Below are 13,581 nucleotides of genomic sequence, written 5' to 3' on the forward strand. Positions count from 1 at the left end.
TATAAAGTGTAATATTGGGATGCAAACTAAAAATGGAATACATTTCAACTCTATATCTGACATGGTACAGGTTACTTATTTTATTAAGTCCATAACCATGTGTGTGAGGTGGATACTTTAGTTTCAAAGTAGATTTGTTTAAGACTACCAAGAACCATACTGTGTGTGAGCCTGATTTAACCCACTGCAGTAAAAGGTCACTCAATCTAAAGGCTTCTTCCTACAGAGTGTAAAAACCAGCAGCCTGTCAATATCATAGCGTCCGGGAGACACTGGTGTCTAAGGAATATGCCCTGGAAAGAGTGTGACTCGCAGCGACACACACACACAGGCACGCACGCACGCACGCACACACACAGGCACGCACGCACACACACACACGCGCAAGCAAGCACGCACACACACACACACACGCACACACGCACGCACACACACACACGCACACACACAGGGGTGCTTTTAAACTCAGCATTGGGCTAAAGGGACGCCAGCTGACATCTCCTCACATGCCTGATGGGAGAGATAGAAATAGACTCAGCAAAAACCAGCTAACGGAAGGAGAGGACTTCAAACTAGCTCACACAGACAGACATACCACACAGACAGACATACCACACAGAGAGACATACCACACAAAGCTAGACTTACAGAGCTTCACTGCTTTACCTCAAACCACTGGTAGACTAGCCAAACGAAGTACCAACATTAACAGCCCCACAACACTTATAAAACAACCTATGATACAGGAGCTAACAGTACACTATGCTAATGAAACACTAATACCAATGATGCTACCACACACCAATCCAACTGTACAGTAAATCAGAGCTCTCGCCAAATAGAGAGAGAGCAGAAAGAGAGCAGAGAGAGCAATGAACAAGGAGAGATAATGAAAGAGAGAAAGAGAGGGGGGAGATAGAGAGAGCGGGGAAAGAGATAAAGAGAGACCAGAGAGAAAGAGTGGGAGAGAGAGCAGAGAGAAAGAGAGAGCAGAGAGAGCGAGAGGGGGAGAGAACAGAGCGAAAGAGAGAGCAGAGAGAGAGAGAGAAAGAGAGCAGAGAGAGGGAGAGAGAGAGAGAGAGAGAGAGAGAGAGAGAGAGAGAGAGAGAGAGAGAGAGAGAGAGAGAGAGAGAGAGAGAGAGAGAGAGAAGGGGATAGAGGGGAAGAGAGAGAGAGAGAGAGAGAGGGAGAGAGAGAGAGAGAGGGGGGGAGAGAGAGAGAGAGAGAGAGAGAGAGAGAGAGAGAGAGAGAGAGAGAGGGAGAGAGAGAAATAGAGAGAGAGAGAGGACTTGTGGCTTGTCCAGCTTGTTGCCATGGTGCTATGAGTGTTAGCAGGCAGCATGCAGGAGCTAGGAGTTTCCCCTGTCACACACAGGAAGCAATAAAACACACAACAGAGCGGGACGTATTTGGATCGGAAAATTCAGGTTAGAAGGGAACACATTTTTTAAGCTCAGAAAATGCAGTGTGTCAGAATGGTGTTCCTCAGACTTTTCACCTAGTCTACACATCGTTCCGTCACGTTGACGACACCAGGGCCGGGTACTGGTACTGTGTATTTACTGTGGTTTACAGAGACAATTTAATGTCCCAGTAATAAAACATACACCAATCCTCGTCTAACGAAACCCACCAACAAGTAGCTTTGTTTTCATAAGGATTGACCTTTGGGGCGGCAAATCCATTAAATGTTTGTGTTTGTGCAAGCAGATTGTGGGTGGGCGGATTTTAGATTCAGACAAAACAAAGGCGTGTTTGTGTATGTGTGTGTGTGTGTGTGTGTGTGTGTGTGTGTGTGTGTGTGTGTGTGTGTGTGTGTGTGTGTGTGTGTGTGTGTGTGTGTGTGTGTGTGTGTGTGTGTGTGTGTGTGTTTGTGTTAGCGTGGGTGCAAAGTGTGAGTGTGAGTGTGGGGGTGGTCTGTTTTCATGTGCGGTTTCAAAAACCACATCTAGTCTAATAATCACTCTGTATCATAACCATGGACATTAAACCACATCTAGTCTAATAATCACTCTGTATCATAACCATGGACATTAAACCACATCTAGTCTAATAATCACTCTGTATCATAACCATGGACAAAAACCACAGCTCTCTCAGGCACAGGCCGACAGAAACATTGCTAGTTTTTAACTGGCAATCGCAACAAGGCTTCTATGCACTTTCTACTGACAAGTGTAGTAACAGGATGTTGCTTTGAGCATTTGAGGATCATTCTACCTGGAAATAATGTAGGTTAGCATTTTTCATCATGAATCATGTTCTGGAGTCAGCTCTGCAGAGTGGTCACTAGCTGGCACAGCCACAAAGTCATCAAATTTAAACATAACCCTAACCTTAACCCAAACCTTAACCACACTGTTAACCCTAACCTTAAATTAGATCCCAAAATAACATTTTTGTTTTCGTAAATGTTTACAATATAGCCAATTTGACTTTGCAGCTGGCCTATCTAAGGGGAAATCAGTTCTGCCTCCAGGAGAAGAGTCATGACAATATTGTCAAACTGAGGAAATAACACTAAGAAAGAAACACTGGGGAAAAAGGCCAACCGTAATGGAACAGCAACGTTGTAATGTGTAGATCAATACTGAAAAGAAAGGCCTAAAAAGTCCCTCAAATCATTATGGCATATGACCATTAGAGAAAGCGATTAGACAGTGTGATAGATATAAATAGTCTTCTAATATTGAGGGAGACGTATTATCATGTGAAACCGACTGCATCTCTGTTTTTAGAAATGCTTCACTTATTCAGGAGGGTAAATGAGCATCCTTCATTTCTCAGAGCAGCTGGTCATTTCTCAGTGACTCCGGCGGTTTTATCTAAGGTCTGTTTTTAGACTGCTCATCCTTATAGATGGCTGCTTCATATCTTGAGTACAATCTGCCTGTCTGCCTGTGTGTCTATATTTCTGTCTCTATGACTGTTAGAGAACATTAATGATGGAGTCTGTGTATGATCAGTAACCAGTATATTAACTTCTATGAACGTTCCTCTCTTTGGGAGGTAGTTTGTCCTCGGTCTCTGAACACGGCCCAGACTGTATATTTACAGAACATGTTGCGTCAGACCCAGCCTCATCCTGTGTCATGGAGAACCATTCTCCAGTGAAAACTCCCATATCTGTCTGTCCTCAGGTTTATGACAAGGCCTAATCACTAGAATTTGTGTTTAAAGGTGACCAGAACCAAAATGATTCATCTCTCTCCGTCCTCTCTCTCTTTTTGTCTCTGTCTCTGTCTCTCCTGCTCTCCTAATATGGAGTTGTATCCCGGAGACAGAGAGAGAGGATCCCAGGGAGTCCCCAGATCAAAGAGTTTACATCAGCTGTAATGCTTGTGGCCTGCTGAATCCCTAATCAGAGCCTTACATAAACGTTTGCTGTCCCACTTTTACAACGCACATCTAATGCATCAATCCAGACTCTGTCCTCTTCTAAAAGTCAACCACATGGACCCCAGCCATCCCCACAGTGTCACCCCCTCCATACTCCTCCTCAACACTGGGGTGCGATAGTGTTAAACTGATCAACCACCAGCACATTTACTGTAGTCCAGGTCAATTACCTTGATCAGCTTCCTGAAAGCTTTTACAAGGACAGGACACATCTCCAGAGTTGAGATTGGCTCGGGCGGCCAATAGTAACTAAAGTTTTCCCTGGCTGGGAGTAGAGAAGGCAGCTGAATAGCTGGGGTGCATATGGGCTGGCTAGGACTGCCTGTACGGTGCTTGTATGTTGTGCTAATGTTTCAGCTGACAGGATGACTAGGAGTCTAGTTATAACATGTGGACCTGGAAGAGGCCCAGGGGGCTCCATGTCTGTCTACTGCCCTGCTCTGACATGGTCAAGGTGACATCCCTACATAACTAACTCACAATACAACATAACACATCTCTACCAATGTAACACAACACATCTCTACCAATGTAACACAATACATCTCTACCAATGTAACACAACACATCTCTACCAATGTAACACAACACATCTCTACCAATGTAACACAACACATCTCTACCAATGTAACACAACACATCTCTACCAATGTAACACAACACATCTCTACCAATGTAACACAATACATCTCTACCAATGTAACACAACACATCTCTACCAATGTAACACAACACATCTCTACCAATGTAACACAACACATCTCTACCAATGTAACACAACACATCTCTACCAATGTAACACAACACATATCCAGGTACCAATACCAATGGGAGTCCTGTCGAGTCATGTCATGTCCTGTTTTTTAGACAGATACTGTATTCCTGTCATTGTAGTCAAGGTAAACTATGAGTAAAGCCAACAGTGTTTTATGGACATAGTTAGGGGAAGAGTAGTTTTTTATTACCAGGAAAAATCTAACTTGGCCCGAGCCACGACCAACTGTGAACCCTAAAGGGTAAAACAGAGCTCCAGGGGCCCAAATGTCTCTCTTTTTTTAATGAAAGGACAGCCAGTAAAAACATGTCTGTCGATGTTGTCCCAGATCAGGTGAATTCTCTGACTGCGTATCATTGGCACCCATTCTGGGCCTACCAATTAAACATGATCAGTTGGCATCGACCATCATTAGGCCAAGTAGGTCAGAGCAGAACAGAGCTCCCCAGACAACATGAGCCCTGGACAGAAGGAAGGATGGAGGGCGTTCTCGTATGGAACCTTACAGAAGACACCATGGTCACTCTGAGCAGACACGTAAATGAATCACAACATGGACACAGAAAGGGACTACTGGTTGTATCGATCCAGCCAAGCCAATGAGCTGAGATGGTCTGCTGTGTAGGCCTGCTACATACATGTCCCAATAGAAGTGTGAGAGATGAGACTGCCATTGGTTCAATTACGGCTACAGTACCAGTGTAATACTTCTATAACATGTATATAAGCCAACCAGGACTGTTGGGGATTTCCTATCCACAGTCCCAAAGGAGTTTGTTAAATTGTCTCGGGCATACGGACGCCAATATGGCAACCTGGAAAACCCTCCCTACAATCAGCACTGCGCCTGCCTAGCATCCACACACACAGACCAAAATAGAACAGTCCGGCGTTACGCGGCTTATTATCATTGAAACCAGCACAAATTTGTACCCGTCATCCTTAGGAATGACATGCCGTGTGTGTGTTTGACCGCAAGTGTGTGTATGCACTGTGTGTGCCTGTGTGCATGTCAGACCTCTTGATCCCAACTGGCTGTGTAAAATCATTAGATGGCCTCGGCAGTGCCCAGAAATCCATTTGGAATCCTCAGATTAGTTCCCCCCGTAGCTACCCTATTTGTGTCCTCATCCAAATTCTCCAGGATGAATGTATACATATCCTGCCCTGCCTCATCCCCACAACCCGTGACAGAGAAGGCCTCCAGCAAATAATGATCATGAGATGGGGAGACAAATGGTGCTAGACTTCACTTCTGCTCTACTCTGTGCTTTTTTCTCCAGAAAAGCCAATACTTGGCTAGTTACAATTCATTTAGCCCTAATTTTCCCAAATGGGAATATGGATTCTCACACAGTAATGCCATGAGAAGAGAAAGAGATAACAAGAAAGAGAGAGAGAGAGATAACAAGAGAGAGAGAGAGGGAGAGAGAGAGAACAAGAGGGAGAGAGAGCGAGAGCCAATAGCCAAGCCAATAGCATATAATAATAATAATATATGCCATTTAGCTGACGCTTTTATCCAAAGCGACTTACAGTCATGTGTGCATACATTCTACGTATGGGTGGTCCCGGGAATCGAACCCACTACCCTGGCGTTACAAGCGCCATGCTCTACCAACTGAGCCACAGCATGTACCAGATGCTCAGCAGGCTCTGCTCACACTTACTGGCCTGAGGCCAAACCACACGACCAACAACATTGGACATTCTATGGAACAAAAAGCCTTCACTATATCATCCTGGAATATCCAAGGCCTGAGGTCATCTGCCTTTGGCCTAAAGAGCAGAAACCCGGACTTTACCAAAGAAATCGGTAATACAGACATTGTCATCCTGCAAGAAACCTGGTATAGAGGAGACGGACCCACTGGTTGCCCTCTAGGTTACAGAGAGCTGGTAGTCCCATCCACCAAACTACCAGGTGTGAAACAGGGAAGGGACTCATGCTAATTTGGTATAGAGCAGACCTAACTCACTCCATTAAATTAATCAAAACAGGAACATTCTACATTTGGCTAGAAATTCAAAAGGAAATGATCCTAACAGAGAAAAATGTCCTCCTGTGTGCTACCTATATCCCCCCACTAGAATCCCCATATTTTAATGAAGACAGCTTCTCCATCCTGGAGGGCGAAATCAATCATTTCCAGGCCCAGGGACATGTACTAGTCTGTGGCGACCTAAATGCCAGAACCGGACAAGAACCTGACACCCTCAGCACACAGGGGGACAAACATCTGCCTGGAGGTGACAGCATCCCCTCCCACATATGCCCCCCTAGGCACAACTATGACAACATAACCAACAAAAACGGGTCACAACTCCTGCAGCTCTGTCGCACGCTGGGTATGTACATAGTCAACGGTAGGCTTCGAGGGGACTCCTATGGTAGGTACACCTATAGCTCATCTCTTGGCAGTAGTACTGTAGACTACTTTATCACTTGACCTCAACCCAGAATCTCTCAGAGCGTTCACAGTCAGTCCACTAACACCCCTATCAGACCACAGCAAAATCACAGTCTACTTAAACAGAGCAATACTCAACCATGAGGCATCAAAGCCAAAGGAACTGAGTAACATTAAGAAATGCTATAGGTGGAAGGAATGCAGTTTGGAAACCTACCAAAAAACAATTAGGCAACAACAAATTCAATCCCTTTTAGACAATTTCCTGGGTAAAACGTTCCACTGTAATAGTGAAGGTGTAAACTTGGCAGTAGAAAATCTTAACAGTATATTTGACCTCTCAGCTTCCCTATCAAATCTAAAAATCTCAAATAGAAAACCAAAGAAAATTAACAATAATGACAAATGGTTTGATGAGGAATGCAAAAATCTAAGAAAGAAATTGAGAAACCTGTCCAACCAAAAACATAGAGACCCGGAAAACCTGAGTCTACGCCTTCACTATGGTGAATCACTAAAACAATACAGAAATACACTACGGAAAAAGAAGGAACAGCATGTCAGAAATCAGCTCAATGCAATTGAAGAATCCATAGACTCTAACCACTTCTGGGAAAATTGGAAAACACTAAACAAACAACAACACGAAGAATTATCTATCCAAAATGGAGATGTATGGGTAAACCACTTCTCCAATCTTTTTGGTTCTATAACAAAGAACAAAGAGCAAAAACATATACATGATCAAATACAGATCTTAGAATCAACTATTAAAGACTACCAGAACCCACTGGATTCTCCAATTACATTGAATGAGCTACAGGACAAAATAAAAACCCTCCAACCCAATAAGGCCTGTGGTGTCGATGGTATCCTCAATGAAATGATCAAATATACAGACAACAAATTCCAATTGGCTATACTAAAACTCTTTAACATCATACTTAGCTCTGGCATCTTCCCCAATATTTGGAACCAAGGACTGATCACCCCAATCCACAAAAGTGGAGACAAATTTGACCCCAATAACTACCGTGGAATATGTGTCAACAGTAACCTTGGGAAAATCCTCTGCATTATTATTAACAGCAGACTCGTACATTTCCTCAATGAAAACAATGTACTGAGCAAATGTCAAATTGGCTTTTACCAAATTACCGTACAACAGACCATGTATTCACCCTGCACACCTTAATTGACAACCAAACAAACCAAAACAAAGGCAAAGTCTTCTCATGCTTTGTTGATTTCAAAAAAGCCTTCGACTCAATTTGGCATGAGGGTCTGCTATACAAACTGATGGAAAGTGGTGTTGGGGGTAAAACATATGACATTATAAAATCCATGTACACAAACAACAAGTGTGCGGTTAAAATTGGCAAAAAACACACACAATTCTTCACACAGGGTCGTGGGGTTAGACAGGGATGCAGCTTAAGCCCCACCCTCTTCAACATATATATCAACGAACTGGCGCGGGCACTAGAAAAGTCTGCAGCACCCGGCCTCCCCTGCTAGAATCCGAAGTCAAATGTCTGCTGTTTGCTGATGATCTGGTGCTTCTGTCACCAACCAAGGAGGGCCTACAGCAGCACCTAGATCTTATGCACAGATTCTGTCAGACCTGGGCCCTGACAGTAAATCTCAGTAAGACCAAAATAATGGTGTTCCAAAAAGGTCCAGTCACCAGGACCACAAATACAAATTCCATCTAGACACTGTTGCCCTAGAGCACACAAAAACTATACATACCTTGGCCTAAACATCAGCGCCACAGGTAACTTCCACAAAGGTGTGAACGATCTGAGAGACAAGGCAAGAAGGGCATTCTATGCCATCAAAAGAAACATAAATTTCAACATACCAATTAGGATTTGGCTAAAAATACTTGAATCAGTCATAGAGCCCATTGCCCTTTATGGTTGTGAGGTCTGGGGTCCGCTCACCAACCAAGACTTCACAAAATGGGACAAACACCAAATTGAGACTCTACACACAGAATTCTGCAAAAATATCCTCTGTGTACAACGTAAAACACCAAATAATGCATGCAGAGCAGAATTAGGCCGATACCCACTAATTATCAAAATCCAGAAAAGAGCCATTAAATTCTACAACCACCTAAAAGGAAGCGATTCACAAACCTTCCATAACAAAGCCATCACAAACAGAGAGATGAACCTGGAGAAGAGTCCCTAAGCAAGCTGGTCCTGGGGCTCTGTTCACAAACACAAACACACCCTACAGAGCCCCAGGACAACAGCACAATTAGACCCAACCAAATCATGAGAAAACAAAAAGATAATTACTTAACACATTGGAAAGAATTAACAAAAAAACAGAGCAAACTAGAATGCTATTTGGCCCTACACAGAGAGTACACAGCGGCAGAATACCTGACCACTGTGACTGACCCAAAATTAAGGAAAGCTTTGACTATGTACAGACTCAGTGAGCATAGCCTTGCTATTGAGAAAGGCCGCCGTAGGCAGACATGGCTCTCAAGAGAAGACAGGCTATGTGCTCACTGCCCACAAAATGAGGTGGAAACTGAGCTGCACTTCCTAACCTCCTGCCCAATGTATGACCATATTAGAGAGACATATTTCCCCCAGATCACACAGATCCACAAAGAATTCGAAAACATATCCAATTTTGAAAAACTCCCATATCTACTGGGTGAAATTCCACAGTGTGCCATCACAGCAGCAAGATTTGTGACCTGTTGCCACGAGAAAAGGGCAACCAGTGAAGAACAAACACCATTGTAAATACAACCCATATTTATGCTTATTTATTTTATCTTGTGTCCTTTAATTATTTGTACATTATTTGTACATTGAATTGAATTGAATTGAATTGAGAGAGAGAGAGAACAAGAGAGAACAAGAGGGAGAGAGAGAGAGAACAAGAGAGAGAGAGAACAAGAGAGGGAGAGCAGAGAGCAGAGTACAATCCAATCTTATGAGAGAAACAGAGAGAGCAGAGTGCTATCCAATCTTATGAGAGAAACAGAGAGAGCAGAGTGCTATCCAATCTTACTAGAGAAACAGAGAGAGCAGACTGCTATCCAATCTTACTAGAGAAACAGAGAGAGCATAGTACAATCCAATCTTATGAGAGAAACAGAGAGAGCAGAGTGCTATCCAATCTTATGAGAGAAACAGAGAGAGCAGAGTACAATCCAATCTTATGAGAGAAACAGAGAGAGCAGAGTGCTATCCAATCTTATGAGAGAAACAGAGAGAGCAGAGTGCTACCCAATCTTATGAGAGAAACAGAGAGAGCAGAGTGCTATCCAATCTTACTAGAGAAACAGAGAGAGCAGAGTGCTATCCAATCTTATATATATATATATATATATATATATATATATATATAAATATATAATATGACATTTGTAATGTCTTTACTGTTTTGAAACTGTTGTATGTGTAATGTTTACTGTTAATTTTTGTTGTTTTTCACTTTATATATTCACTTTGTATGTTGTCTACCTCACTTGCTTTGGCAATGTTAACACATGTTTCCCATGCCAATAAAGCCCTTGAATTGAATTGAATTGAATTGAATTGAGAGAGAGAGAGAACAAGAGAGAACAAGAGGGAGAGAGAGAGAGAACAAGAGAGAGAGAGAACAAGAGAGGGAGAGAGAGAGGGAGAGATAATGAGAGAGAGAGAGAACAAGAGGGAGAGAGAGCGAGAGAACAAGAGAGGGAGAGAGAGAGAGAGAGAGATAACGAGAGAGAGAGAACAAGAGAGGGAGAGAGAGCGAGAGCGAGAGAGAGAGAGAGAGAGAGAGAGAGAGAGAGAGAGAGAGAGAGAGAGAGAGAGAGAGAGAGAGAGATAACGAGAGAGAGAGAACAAGAGAGGGAGAGAGAGCGAGAGAGAGAACAAGAGAGAGAGAGAGCGAGAGAGAGAACAAGAGAGAGAGAGAGGGGAGAGAGAGAAAGAGAGGTATGGAGAGTGAGAGGACGGGAACGTGGAATCAGAGAGAAAGTAGTTTTAACAGCAGGGTTTTGTAAGTCTGTTTAGGATTCTGAGCAGCACTGGGCTTTTGTGCTGAACGAAACACTTTTTCTGTTGGAGGGAAATGACAACTTTACTGGCTACTGGGTCAATGCCAGAGCTCTCCGACACATCAGAGGCAGCCGGGACTGCAGTGTCCAGTGGAAACCGCAGTTAGGGGAGGGAGGGAGGAGGGAAGAGGGGGTTAAATCATCAGGAGCAGGGCTCTGGTTAGTCCAATCAATTAATACTTTGACCACAGTTTCATTCATTTGCTCCAAAAATACTGTCTCTTGTTTCCTACATGAGTCATTGAATACTAGTCCACAAGAAGAGACTGCAATATAACAGCCCCATATGACAGGAAATGACTTGTAATAAACTGGCCCAAGCTGACGTTTCTGCCTTTTTGTCCCACAGTAAGGTCAGGTCTGGACTGAGGTGCTGTCCAGTACAGAGGGATGTAAAGTCTAGAATGACTGGAGCTACAGGAGTGGCTGATACATGGAAGCAGTGGGATGGAGAGAACAGCATTGGACAGACACTGGCTGATTGAATCACAGAGAGAAAACAGAGCAAAGAGTGGAAAACAGTCATTATTCAACTTGTCTACACACATACACACACACACACACTAGGCTCTCATTTCTTGTGACGCTAGCATACAAGAACACACACATGCTTCCTCAGCCGCCACAAGCCAATATGGCCGGCCATGCTGGAAAAACGAGTACATATCAATTATAATCTGGGTGTACGGAATGCATAGAGGCCATTGACAAGCAATCTTACTAGAGAAACAGAGAGAGCAGAGTGCTATCCAATCTTGTGAGAGAAACAGAGAGAGCAGAGTGCTATCCAATCTTACTAGAGAAACAGAGAGAGCAGACTGCTATCCAATCTTACTAGAGAAACAGAGAGAGCAGACTGCTATCCAATCTTATGAGAGAAACAGAGAGAGCAGAGTGCTATCCAATCTTATGAGAGAAACAGAGAGAGCAGACTGCTATCCAATCTTATGAGAGAAACAGAGAGAGCAGACTGCTATCCAATCTTACTAGAGAAACAGAGAGAGCAGACTGCTATCCAATCTTATGAGAGAAACAGAGAGAGCAGAGTGCTATCCAATCTTACTAGAGAAACAGAGAGAGCAGAGTACAATCCAATCTTATGAGAGAAACAGAGAGAGCAGAGTGCTATCCAATCTTATGAGAGAAACAGAGAGAGCAGAGTGCTATCCAATCTTACTAGAGAAACAGAGAGAGCAGACTGCTATCCAATCTTACTAGAGAAACAGAGAGAGCATAGTACAATCCAATCTTATGAGAGAAACAGAGAGAGCAGAGTGCTATCCAATCTTATGAGAGAAACAGAGAGAGCAGAGTACAATCCAATCTTATGAGAGAAACAGAGAGAGCAGAGTGCTATCCAATCTTATGAGAGAAACAGAGAGAGCAGAGTGCTACCCAATCTTATGAGAGAAACAGAGAGAGCAGAGTGCTATCCAATCTTACTAGAGAAACAGAGAGCAGAGTGCTATCCAATCTTATGAGAGAAACAGAGAGAGCAGAGTGCTATTCAATCTTATGAGAGAAACAGAGAGAGCAGAGTGCTGCTATCCAATCTTACTAGAGAAACAGAGAGAGCAGAGTGCTATCCAATCTTATGAGAGAAACAGAGAGAGCAGACTGCTATCCAATCTTATGAGAGAAACAGAGAGAGCAGAGTGCTATCCAATCTTACTAGAGAAACAGAGAGAGCAGACTGCTATCCAATCTTATGAGAGAAACAGAGAGAGCAGAGTGCTATCCAATCTTACTAGAGAAACAGAGAGAGCAGAGTGCTATCCAATCTTACTAGAGAAACAGAGAGAGCAGAGTGCTATCCAATCTTATGAGAGAAACAGAGAGAGCAGAGTGCAATCCAATCTTATGAGAGAAATAGAGAGAGCAGACTGCTCTCCAATCTTATGAGAGAAACAGAGAGAGCAGAGTGCTATCCAATCTTATTAGAGAAACAGAGAGAGCAGAGTGCAATCCAATCTTATGAGAGAAATAGAGAGAGCAGACTGCTCTCCAATCTTATGAGAGAAACAGAGAGAGCAGAGTGCTATCCAATCTTATTAGAGAAACAGAGAGAGCAGAGTGCTATCCAATCTTATGAGAGAAACAGAGAGAGCAGAGTGCTATCCAATCTTATGAGAGAAACAGAGAGAGCAGAGTGCTATCCAATCTTATGAGAGAAACAGAGAGAGCAGACTGCTATCCAATCTTACTAGAGAAACAGAGAGAGCAGAGTACAATCCAATCTTATGAGACAAACAGAGAGAGCAGAGTGCTATCCAATCTTATGAGAGAAACAGAGAGAGCAGACTGCTATCCAATCTTATGAGAGAAACAGAGAGAGCAGAGTGCTATCCAATCTTATGAGAGAAACAGAGAGAGCAGACTGCTATCCAATCTTACTAGAGAAACAGAGAGAGCAGAGTGCTATCCAATCTTACCAGAGAAACAGAGAGAGCAGAGTGCTATCCAATCTTACTAGAGAAACAGAGAGAGCAGAGTGCTATCCAATCGTATTAGAGAAACAGAGAGAGCAGACTGCTATCCAATCTTACTAGAGAAACAGAGAGAGCAGACTGCTATCCAATCTTACTAGAGAAACAGAGAGAGCAGAGTGCTATCCAATCTTACTAGAGAAACAGAGAGAGCAGAGTGCTATCCAATCTTATGAGAGAAACAGAGAGAGCAGAGTGCTATCCAATCTTATGAAAGAAACAGAGAGAGCAGAGTGCTATCCAATCTTATTAGAGAAACAGAGAGAGCAGAGTGCTATCCAATCTTACTAGAGAAACAGAGAGAGCAGAGTGCTATCCAATCTTACTAGAGAAACAGAGAGAGCAGAGTGCTATCCAATCTTATGAGAGAAACAGAGAGAGCAGAGTGCTATCCAATCTTACTAGAGAAACAGAGAGAGCAGAGTGCTATCC

This window comes from Oncorhynchus keta, chromosome 36 (genome assembly GCF_023373465.1).
Source record: "Oncorhynchus keta strain PuntledgeMale-10-30-2019 chromosome 36, Oket_V2, whole genome shotgun sequence".
NCBI classification, from domain to species: domain Eukaryota; kingdom Metazoa; phylum Chordata; class Actinopteri; order Salmoniformes; family Salmonidae; genus Oncorhynchus; species Oncorhynchus keta.